Here is a 10,648-nt window from a genome sequence, read left to right as displayed (position 1 = left end):
GAGTAAATATGTTAGAAACAGAACAACAAGGTGTTGTATAAATCAAAGTTTTCAAGTGGAACCTACCCGAGGTGGCAGAAGGGGAGACGAGGAGCAGTTGAAGTCTCTGAACATCCATAAACATATCTTGTGTTATTAAATGTTTAACTATTGTTTTAAAACTGTAAAGCTTTAAACTGATTAGTTTTCTTAAAGAATGATTATTTCGAGTATTTTTCGATTGGTTTAAAACCAAACTCGATCTAATTCATCGATGTTTACAATCTTAGAACACGAGCTATTGCAGCTCATTGAAAATATTGTGTTTGAAGCATCTTCAAAGGTGCCTGAACCGATCCATCTATATTTCATAATTTTCCTCAATTATTTTTATAATTTTTTTTCTCATGTTGACACCATTTTTTTATTCATATATTAGTTTTTAGGAGTTTTAAATGGAATTCATAAATTTCCCAAAAAAAAAATCTTTATAAAAATATAATTTTCAAAATTAATTGCGTTTTTTCATTTGCATAATTTTTTAAAGTAATTTATTCATTTATACAAATTTTGTCATTTGATTTTTTTTTTCGAATTTTTTTATTAGTCTTATATAAATTTTCAAACACTCATGTTATAACAAGATAAATTAATTTTGATACAAAATATTGAAAATATAATAATAATTATATAAATACATAATTGATAGTGTGGGTACTAAAATTTAGATAATTAAAAGAAATCAGTGTTATATAGGGTAAGAATATTGTTGTCATTTTTCAAAAATTAAGCTTGAAAACATTTTTTCTTCATATGCTCAAAATTCAGTTTGTATTAGCTTATCACTTTTATTCTAAACACTCGCTACTTTTGCTTTTCACATATTTCTTTATAATCTCTAAACAAATCACTTCAAAATAAATAGAAGCTCTTGCAAACACTCTTTTATTTTTGTAAGAATTTAGAAATTTGTAATGTTAGTTTTAAAAAAAAAAATGTAAATGCAGGAGTTTCAAATCTTTGGATTTCTGGAGCGTCTCAAACAAATGAGATAAATTTAAATCTCGGACTCGAAATTATTTGATTTTATTCCTACCTCCAAATATACTTAATGGAATTTTCGACGTTTATAATTGAATTACAACAAACTATCAAAAGAGTATCACAAGTTGAGAAAGAATGCCTGAAATTGAATCATTCATGAATATAATTCAATAATTTCTATCAGTTTTAAAACTGTCGACATTTTTTTTTATCAATAAAAATGTATTTTATTTATTAAAAAAAGAAATGTAATTACATAATACAATGGTCTTACCAACACGATCACACCATATGAAAAAATCTATCTATAAAGCACAAACATTGGGATTGAATTGCTCTAGTTGAGCCCGCGATTTTGGTTGAAAATTTAGGTTGTGTTTGGATCGATGAATCCATATATTTTGATTATAGTTTTATTATTTACGATAAAATAAGAGTTAAATTTTAAATTAACATATTACTTATTTATAAATTAGTAATATAAAGTAGAATAAATTTGAAATGACATCATTATGGTAAAATTAAATCAATTATAATTAAAATGAAATACTATATAAACATGTAAGTGATGAATTCGAAGTTTATGGTCTTTCTCAATACAACAAAACTAAATATAAATATATTTGAAATCCATCGATCCAAATTTCAAATGCAACCTCATATCATTAATATGATCCACCAATTTACGAAAATTTATTATATTTATTTTTTTTAAAAAAAAAATCCGATCTGATTCTATCAGGTGTGAGGATCATATGTTTCCTTTAAGTCGGATTGACCCGGTTAATACATAGAACGAAAAGTAATATTTTTAACGTAAAAAATAATATTTTTTTATAGTTCGATTCGTCTCACAAAATTGATTTATGAAACGATCTCACAAGAATCTATGTTATTTAACATCCATTAATGTGAAGAAGACAACAAAACAACCATGGAATACTCACCCGGTTGTTCAAAATAGCTATGAGAAACATTTAATATATAGCATGTTAATTTGCCAAAGGTTATGATTATTTCAAAATGAAAAATGTTACTTTTTAAAACATAAATTTTTGCTTTCAGATCTAGTTACAAAATCCATTCGTCATCGAACCTAAAAGTAATCAATTTTAACATATTACTTTATAGAACGTTCTGCACGTGATGCATACATAAATATTTTTTCTATCAAATAATTTTTATTTAAATTTAAAAGAAGTAGAGATTAAAGTAAAATTAAAAACAATATAGATTATTCTTTTAAGATATTTTTTCATAAAATTTATAGCAGTTAAAAAAGAATAGTAGAAATACACAGGAAGAAATATACATGAGTAATAGCTTAATTCATTCAATATCTCACTAAACTATAGAATCAACACATGTCAAAGAACTGATTCCGTCGACAACACAGCATGCAAAATTTATATTTTTAAGATCCCTCCATTTACAAATTGGACAAATACTCCCCCATCCCTCATTTTAATGGCATATGTTTCAAGGAATGAAGGGTCAAGACTTGGCCAGGCTACCCGGGGTGAAACTGAAAAACACCCGATTTAGCATAGACAATTGCCAAAAACATAGACCAAAGTACCACCAACAGAAAAATACAAATAAAACGAATCCTAGAAATACACGGGCAGGAATATGAATAATAGCTTCATATAGAATTAACTCATCAAAAAATCGATTTTCTCGAAAACAAGATTTCCATGAATTGGTTTAGACAAGACTATCAATACCAACTTCCTCTTGTTTCTTCTGATTCTAGTCTTTAATTTTTTGAAATTCCTTCTCCGCAGCCGCAATGACTCTTGACAGCATCGAAGGTGGTAAGCCTAATGCTGTAGATGGGGTTGGAAAAGAAAACGGAACTATTAGCAAACTTGTTAGCTTTGTAGGAAGCCATAAAACAATATGAGAGAACTCAGTTTCGGTTTGTTTTTCAAAACGAAATCAAACATTGCCTCAGATTCTGATAAAGGTAAATAATCTCCTGAAATCCGACCCCCAGCGTCTAAATTATTGTGCATATGTTTGTCAGAAAGAGAGAGATGCAAACCTGCTGTTGGATAAGGACTTCAATGCACTTGCCACAAAACCCCTGTAGAGTCCCACAATGCCATCACGTGCCACAATGCCTAAATCAAAATGTTCAACGTCCAGTCAATTAGCAACTTCCAGTGGGAATAAACTTGTGTACCCAAGCAAACAATACAAGAAAATGAAGGCAATTATTTTCTCTAATCACACTATTCTAGCTTTTATAAATGAATACATACACTTACTCAATTAAATTCAGTACACGATTTCATCCAATCATCGTAAATGGGGGCACAGGTAAAGAGTACATGGCAACGTTGCATAAACTGCTTGTGCCTAAATGCTGAAGAATCATGGTATGACAAGAGAGCAATTTAGGGTGCTCAATTAAAGTTCGCTCACTCATCACATTGGGGAGTAAAACCTCAACCAACATTTCATATACAGCACATAAATCCAGAGCATGCATCAGATGAATTAAGTTTATGCTTTTGTCATGAAAAACTACCAGAAAAAGGTGACAGATTGAACTTATTCTAAATGTATTCCAAAACTTGATGTAGAGTAAGCAGTGTGTCGTTGAACCTGGAAAAGCATCCAAAACTGTCACGTAAGGAGTAACCTTCATTTGCATTTGTCGTCTAATTGTCTCCAGAGGATAGCACAAGGTTGTGGCTACAGTGGCTGACACCAGTGCTGTCACCAGGGATGCTTCAGTCCTTTTTTGATATTTTTCGGGGCGAGCCTTTTTCACCCTGGCATTCAGAACAGATTCAATTTAAGTCCACATACCTCAAGCTTATTCTGCCTGGACAGCAATATATCAGGACAACTTCTAGAATAATTTAAGCTCACAAGTCAAAAACGCATAAATTCACTGCAATAAAGGGCGCAATTCCGATAAGAGAAGGTCCTAGACCGTTATAAAAAAATGCAAAACCTTCCTCTTTTGTCATGTTTAAGGCAACCTGCAAGAAAAACGGATGCAATAATTTGTCAGCACATGCAAAGCACCCTCGCATGTGAAAAAGAAAACAATGTCATAGTTTTGTATCCAGGCTCAACAGCTAACCTCAACCTAAGGACATCCAGCGGATAAGTTACCTGGGCAATTTGAAAGCAAATAGAGATTAACAGTTGGTTTTTAGTGCATGAAAGGATGTATGGTGACAGTTAGGACGAGATTTCGCGTAACATTGTGACCTTCCAAATATTTGATTTAGTCCCATGAACAAGCACCCGATCAAATGCAAATAGTATTGACTTGTGACTTTATCTGAACAATTCCAAAAACCCACTAGCTAAATTCACTCCACAGTCCTCACACAGCAACATGGAAAGCACAGAGTAAACCTTTTCTCAGATCTAGTAAGTTTCTCAGTTGGCAATTTGTTTCTAATTTTACTTACGAAAGTTGAAGTCATGCCAGCACAAGCACCTGCTGCTAATCTTCCAAGTACGGAGAGTTCCCCATCCTTTCCTTGAAAAAGTTTCTGAATTTTGGAAGAAAAAAAACTGCATCATTCTAATGCATGGATGATCTGATAATATGCTTCCTGTAGGATAGAGTTTTTGTCTTACCAAGTACGGAGAGTTCCCCACTCTTTTTTGAGTTTTATGAAGGGCACAAAACATCAAACCTGGGGTAGGTTTCCTTTCCAGTAACCTTTTATTCCTTCTTCCTTCCCAATCAAAGACAAAGCCTATTGTTTAAACTCAAAAGTCATGCGGAGATGTCATGCTGCATCAGAAGAAAATATACAGACGAAACTGCACATGGACTCGCCACTTTAAATAAAAATAGTAAGACAGCTGATGCATCTAAGGCCCTTAATGAAGTTGTTTTTGTCATATTTATTTGAATTCAGAGTATGGTACAAGTTCATTGTCTCTCATGCTACTCTAAAAATTAACAAACAAATTTATATTGCTTTAAACATCCCTTTTCACTAGCTTCTTCATCCACATTATGGTTTCAAAAGGGAAAAGTACGTATTCGTTCTGGTCCTCATATAAACAATGTAAAATGCGGAATCTTGTTAGGCAAAAAGCTATGGGGGCATGTATTCAACAGAGATACCTCAATAAATCCTATTCCAGTCTTCATACCTTCTTGTCCAGCTCTGAGTCCATGAGTCTGCATAAAATTAGAGAAAAAACAGATAAACATCAAAACAAAAATTCATCCTTTTTTTCGAAACTCAAGATGTCATCTTTTAGACTTTTAGTATATAAAACAAAGACAAATCACAATAAGGAAAGATCTTCAGATTCATTGCTTAATTTTAATGTACAAATAATGAAGTAAAACTGAACTCTTCACCATATAGGAATACAAAGGTCTTACTTTATCAGCAGGAAACTAATTCGTTAGGAAACATTAATACGTCCCAGTTGCTGCATGATATGAAACCGGAGAGCCGTGTTTGCACCCGCCCTCCTCAACTTTACCCATCTCTAGTATGTTATCCTCCAAATTTTCAATAACAGTTTTTTTTCTAAATAATTTACCCACACCGCCCCCCTCCCTCCATCTCAACCACCGATACAGCTCAATAAAAATTCTTTTATTAATAAAAAACAAGAAAAGTGATATGAACATAATACAAATATAATAATAATAACTATTTTATACGTATAGGTGAAATGCTATACTTGTATAATTTTGATAATTAATTATTTTTAAAAATCATTTTCGCCCCTCTTAATTGAATTTGCTGGCTCCGTCGCTGCGGACAATGCAACTATTACACTGACACATGAAGCACTCTAATTTTAACTCGACATTTTACGAATTCTTACATATAATCTACAGAAGAAAATTACTTGAAATAATCTGTTGTTGAGGATAATGCATTACCACTTTCTAATCTTGCTGTGGCAAAAATATTATTGAATACACACCATAACACCCTAATTTTACTGAATCAAAAATCAGTGGAAAGCAAAACATGAAGAATTAATATTTTAATAAAGCATCATTCAGGTACTTGAAATAACCGAGAAAATTAAATGACAAGCAAAATTTCAGTAGCAAAATTGTTATCGTAAAAATGCATATGAAATCCAGGTAGAATCAACAAACCACACAATTTTGGCAGAAAGAAAACCTGCATAAGTAGTTTAATACGGTCCAGTGGCGAGTTGACTGTTTTGTCGGCAGCTCCGGCGGAGAATAGCGCGGCGTCTTTAGGAACCAACGCATCCAAAGCCAACGGATGCTTGATAAGCTGAGTCGACGTCGTCGAGAAGTCCTTCCCCTCCCTCTTCTCCGAGACCGAAATACAGGAAAAATCACGCCTACCGCCACTGCCATGGCAGCCTGCAATGAACCATTTGGAATCGCATTGGTCGGGTTTGGTATCGTCGTTCGGGTCAAGACCCGGAATTCTTCGCCATAGCAGTGTAGGTCGTTCGCTACACATCTTTTCAGGACACTTCACAGTTCTTGACCTTGTTGCGCTGCCTCCAATGGGCGGGCAGACAAGAAGAAATTGGGCTGATCCATCCAATTATGGAATGGGCTTCACTAGTGGTCTTTCTATTGGGCCCATTATCGCATGACTATTAACTAAGTAAGATCCATCAAAATAAGTAGTATAATAATTTTATATTTGAAATTAATAAAATTTTATTATATAAATAACTAATTTGCGAATACATTTTTTTTCTTAATTTTTGAAGTGATGATCGATATAATGAGCAATGTTTACAAGAAATGAATGACTGTTTTGTGATTTAAGTAACATTTGTTTTTTCAGCAATTTCTCTCATTTTTCTCTAGTATAGATGAGTTATTACCTTCCCCTCCCACTCCACCAAATTTCATGCTTTTTAATTTAATATAACTTGTGTATTTGTTTAATTTTGTAGATCTGGTTCTCGACTTCAACTTTATAAGTCCACACTTCAAGCAAAGTTTTTTAATTAATATTTTCATACTAAGGATGGCTCATGGGATGTTGAACTAACTAAGAACGACTTGGATGATTTCATTGCGGGGGAAATTCTCCAGATTCCTCTTCGTGATAACCTCTACAAGTGATTCCCAATTTTTGGAGGTTTGATTCGAAGGGCCATTAGTCGGTCCGAGATGGCTATAGAATTCAATGAGGTTTTCTTTTTTTTTTGACTCCCGGACAATCAGCCGGAAATTTATATGGAGAAATGGTGGGAGTTTCTGTGGAGCCTCGCTTTACTACCAAAATTAAAGTTCGAACATAGGAATACATTTATAGAGATATATGTAAAATTAAATCATTGTTAAGATTTCTTTCACATGACCCTCAATAAAATACTTAAAAGACTCGATTCCTGATCATATCAGGAGTCCTTATCCTATTATGATTCATAATCCTACTTCCGTCAGGATTCCATCTTGTTCATATAATAAAAATCGAAAATTTCGAAGGTCAAAATATTCGCTAATTCATTTTTGCAGGGCTTCCATTTTTGTGAACTCATTCAACAAAACAAGCAGTTATACTCTCCTCACTTAATTAGCAATTAAGATAACTTCCATAACTTCTAATACGTGGAATCAACTTATAAACTCATTTATAAGCAATATATTTGATCTCTATCAAACTATAATATCCAAATTCAACTATTTAAACTTGACAATCACAGCGGAAATATAAAATGCGATAGTTATGTGACCCTCAATAGTTCAGGGATACAACTAGCCGTAGGATCACAACTTCTTGTGATTCAGATAACATTTATTCTTATTCAGGCTTACCCTAATTTGCCTCATTCTATTCATCAACTCCTTGATAAAAAATGTCAGAACTCAAGTCTAATTACACTCATCTGATCATGGTAAGAGCATCTAGTAACATCGTCTCATGATCTCCAGGTATCATTGATAATGTCTGCAAGAACCTTAAGTTATTGTTAGTGTACAGTACGGTCTTTCAACTCATATATCCTGATCGAATATGAAACTATTGGTATATTGAGAGTTGCATTTGAATTCGATGAAATTGTAATATATTTGGGTAATAATAGTGACATGTTATATGCAACTAGGAATACATATTTCCCTAAAGCACATGTCTTGCTTTGGCCAGAGACTCTTCTTATTATTAACTCATCAGATCACATAGGATATCTTCATCTATTGGCAAATAGTGAATCACCGACTACATTCATTTGGTCCTACGTATTTCGAGCTACACCCAACCTCGTCACCTGATGACAGTCAATAGAGTCGGTAAATGGATTAAAGTACATGCTAGTACGTAGAGGATCTACATTTTCTCGGGTCAAAGGACTAATGATGTACAACCGAAATCACGTAATATTCCAATCGGTAAGTGATAACCACTTGGACAGTTTGAGGGAGAGTTGTTTACTACATCATCAAATGATCATTCATTTGTATGAATGGACATTTCCATACCTTTGCCAATTAAACCTGGAGTTTACATAAGATATTTTAGTTTTAAGCTGAAGCGATCTTTATACTTATTTTAGGTGGCTAATTTGACTATAATTGTAATGCCCCAAAAATTTGAAGGTCCACGCGAACCAAATGCATGCAATTATTAAATTCTCTTGTATTTTAATTAATTGTTTTAATTGCATACATTAATTATGTTGTGCACATTCGCATGTTTAAAATATATTTTTCTACATGGTTGCATCAAAATGTATTTTTAAAAGGTTATTCGAGTTGCGATCGAGGAACGAATACTGATGGCTGAAAAATAGAAAATGTTTTTATTAAATAATTATTTTAATTATTTAAGTTATGGGTGATGTTTTTTCTTATTTTTTAAAATATGGGGTTTTGAGATGATTTTATACACCGGTGCGTAATTTTTATCGGTGTTGGATTTTCAACAAAAATAAGAATTTTTTGGCAACCCGGTTAATAAATTCACAAACTTTATTAAACAAAATTATTTCTAAATATTCTAATTAAGCATTAATGAGCCTAAATTACCTACTTAATGGGCCTAAGCCTAATTAGTGATTAATTAACTATAATATATATTAAAACCCACCCCCCACCATTGTTACACGGCCACTTTCAGATTTTTGGCACCCCAAAACTCTTCAAAATACACGGCACAAACAAAAGAAAAATCAAGGGAAAAGCTTTGAAAATTCAAGGAAAATTAACCCAAGGTTTCTCGTCGCCGTTCTTCGCTTCGTCAACGGATATTCGTGCGTTAAAAAAGTAAAAGCACGCCATATTTCTTTCTTTCAAACATCTATCACACCATAATATTTATTTGAACATGTTTTGAAAGAAAAACAAAACACACACTTTAATATTTTCGCATATGCATATTGTATGGTTTTAAAAACATGTATGTTGATCCAAAATTCATGAAATTCATGTATCTATGGTGCTGCCATGATTAGGAAGTGTTAGGGTCAAGTTTTACACAAGTTTAGGGGTCTTAGAACACATGAAAATGCTGCAAACGAAAGAAACAAACTGGACAACCGAGGGCAGCAAGGTAAGAACGTGAGTTTGGAGTTGCCTTTGTGTGCATGTGGGATTCATGGGGCTCGATTGTTTTGCATGGGGCCTTGGGGCTTGTCCAGGGCTGGCTGGGGCTCGAGGAGGGTCAGGGGAAAGGTCCTGGTAAAGTCCTAGGGGGCTAGGGCTCGCGCTAAGTAGGCTGGAAGAGTCCCTGCGTGAAGGGAGTCTTCACGCACAGGTTTCAGGAGGGGGCCGAGAGTTCCATGGGCTATGGCTCGGTTTGGGGCTGGGCTAGGTGGTTCATCAGGTTCCTAGGTTGATGGGCAGGGGTCGGGCCAGGGGCTGGAGTGGCTAGGCTGGCTGCTGGTTCGAGTTGGCGTTAAGAAGCACAAGCACGCTGCTTGTGTCTTCTGATTCAGGTGGCTCGTGCACAGGGTATAGGGGCTGGGTTGGTCTGGGCTTGGTCTGGGCGTGGTCCAAGGAAGGTTAGGGTCATGAAGGGTCAAGTGGTTAAGGGCTGGAGGTGTCCTAGTTGACTAGGAAACCTAATACACCTAGGACACTAACACACACAAGCAAGCATTCGGGTCCAGAATGTAGGGGCTGTAACTTGGTTCTAAGGGTTGGTTAATGGGCTGGGCTTTGTTAGTAGGGTCCCTAGGTGGGTTGGCTAGGGTTTGGCTTGAGTAAGCTTGGGCGTGGCTCAGGTAAATTAGGAGATGGCTCGGTATGTTCGATAAGGTGTCAAAAACAAAAATTAAAAGGCTAAAATTGAATCCATGTGTCCAAGGGTGTGGATCATGACTTGGAAGGGTATAATAAATAATAAAAATGTTATGTTTAAAATTTGGGATCAAAATAATGAGTTTTGGAGTTATTCGGGATTTAATCGCCGCACGAAACATTAATTAACGAGTTAATTGAAAAGCCTAGTTTTAAGCTTCATAAAATTATGGAAAATTATATTTAAGCTCAAATAATTATTAAAAGTCTAAGTTTGTAATTTGAGAATTTTATATTAAGGTTTGATTTAATTCGGGATTAAAACGTATTAATACGTTATATTTAAAGATTAATTTAAAAGTCATCGATTTAAGCTAAATAAAAATATGAGAAAATTCATGTAAGCTTAAATAATTATTTGGGACATGTTAGAGT

General features: G+C 34.1%; 1 pseudogene; it reads right to left on the bottom strand.

Moving 5' to 3' along the window:
* Positions 1 to 2,414: 2,414 nt before the first annotated feature.
* Positions 2,415 to 6,488, bottom strand: LOC142506134 (thylakoid ADP,ATP carrier protein, chloroplastic-like; annotated as a pseudogene).
* Between the last annotated feature and the right edge of the window lie 4,160 nt (positions 6,489 to 10,648).

The sequence above is a fragment of the Primulina tabacum genome, chromosome 10 (genome assembly GCF_025594145.1).
Source record: "Primulina tabacum isolate GXHZ01 chromosome 10, ASM2559414v2, whole genome shotgun sequence".
Lineage (NCBI taxonomy): Eukaryota > Viridiplantae > Streptophyta > Magnoliopsida > Lamiales > Gesneriaceae > Primulina > Primulina tabacum.
The sequence above is the reverse complement of the archived record's forward strand: the minus strand, read 5'-3'. Positions and strand labels throughout refer to the sequence as shown.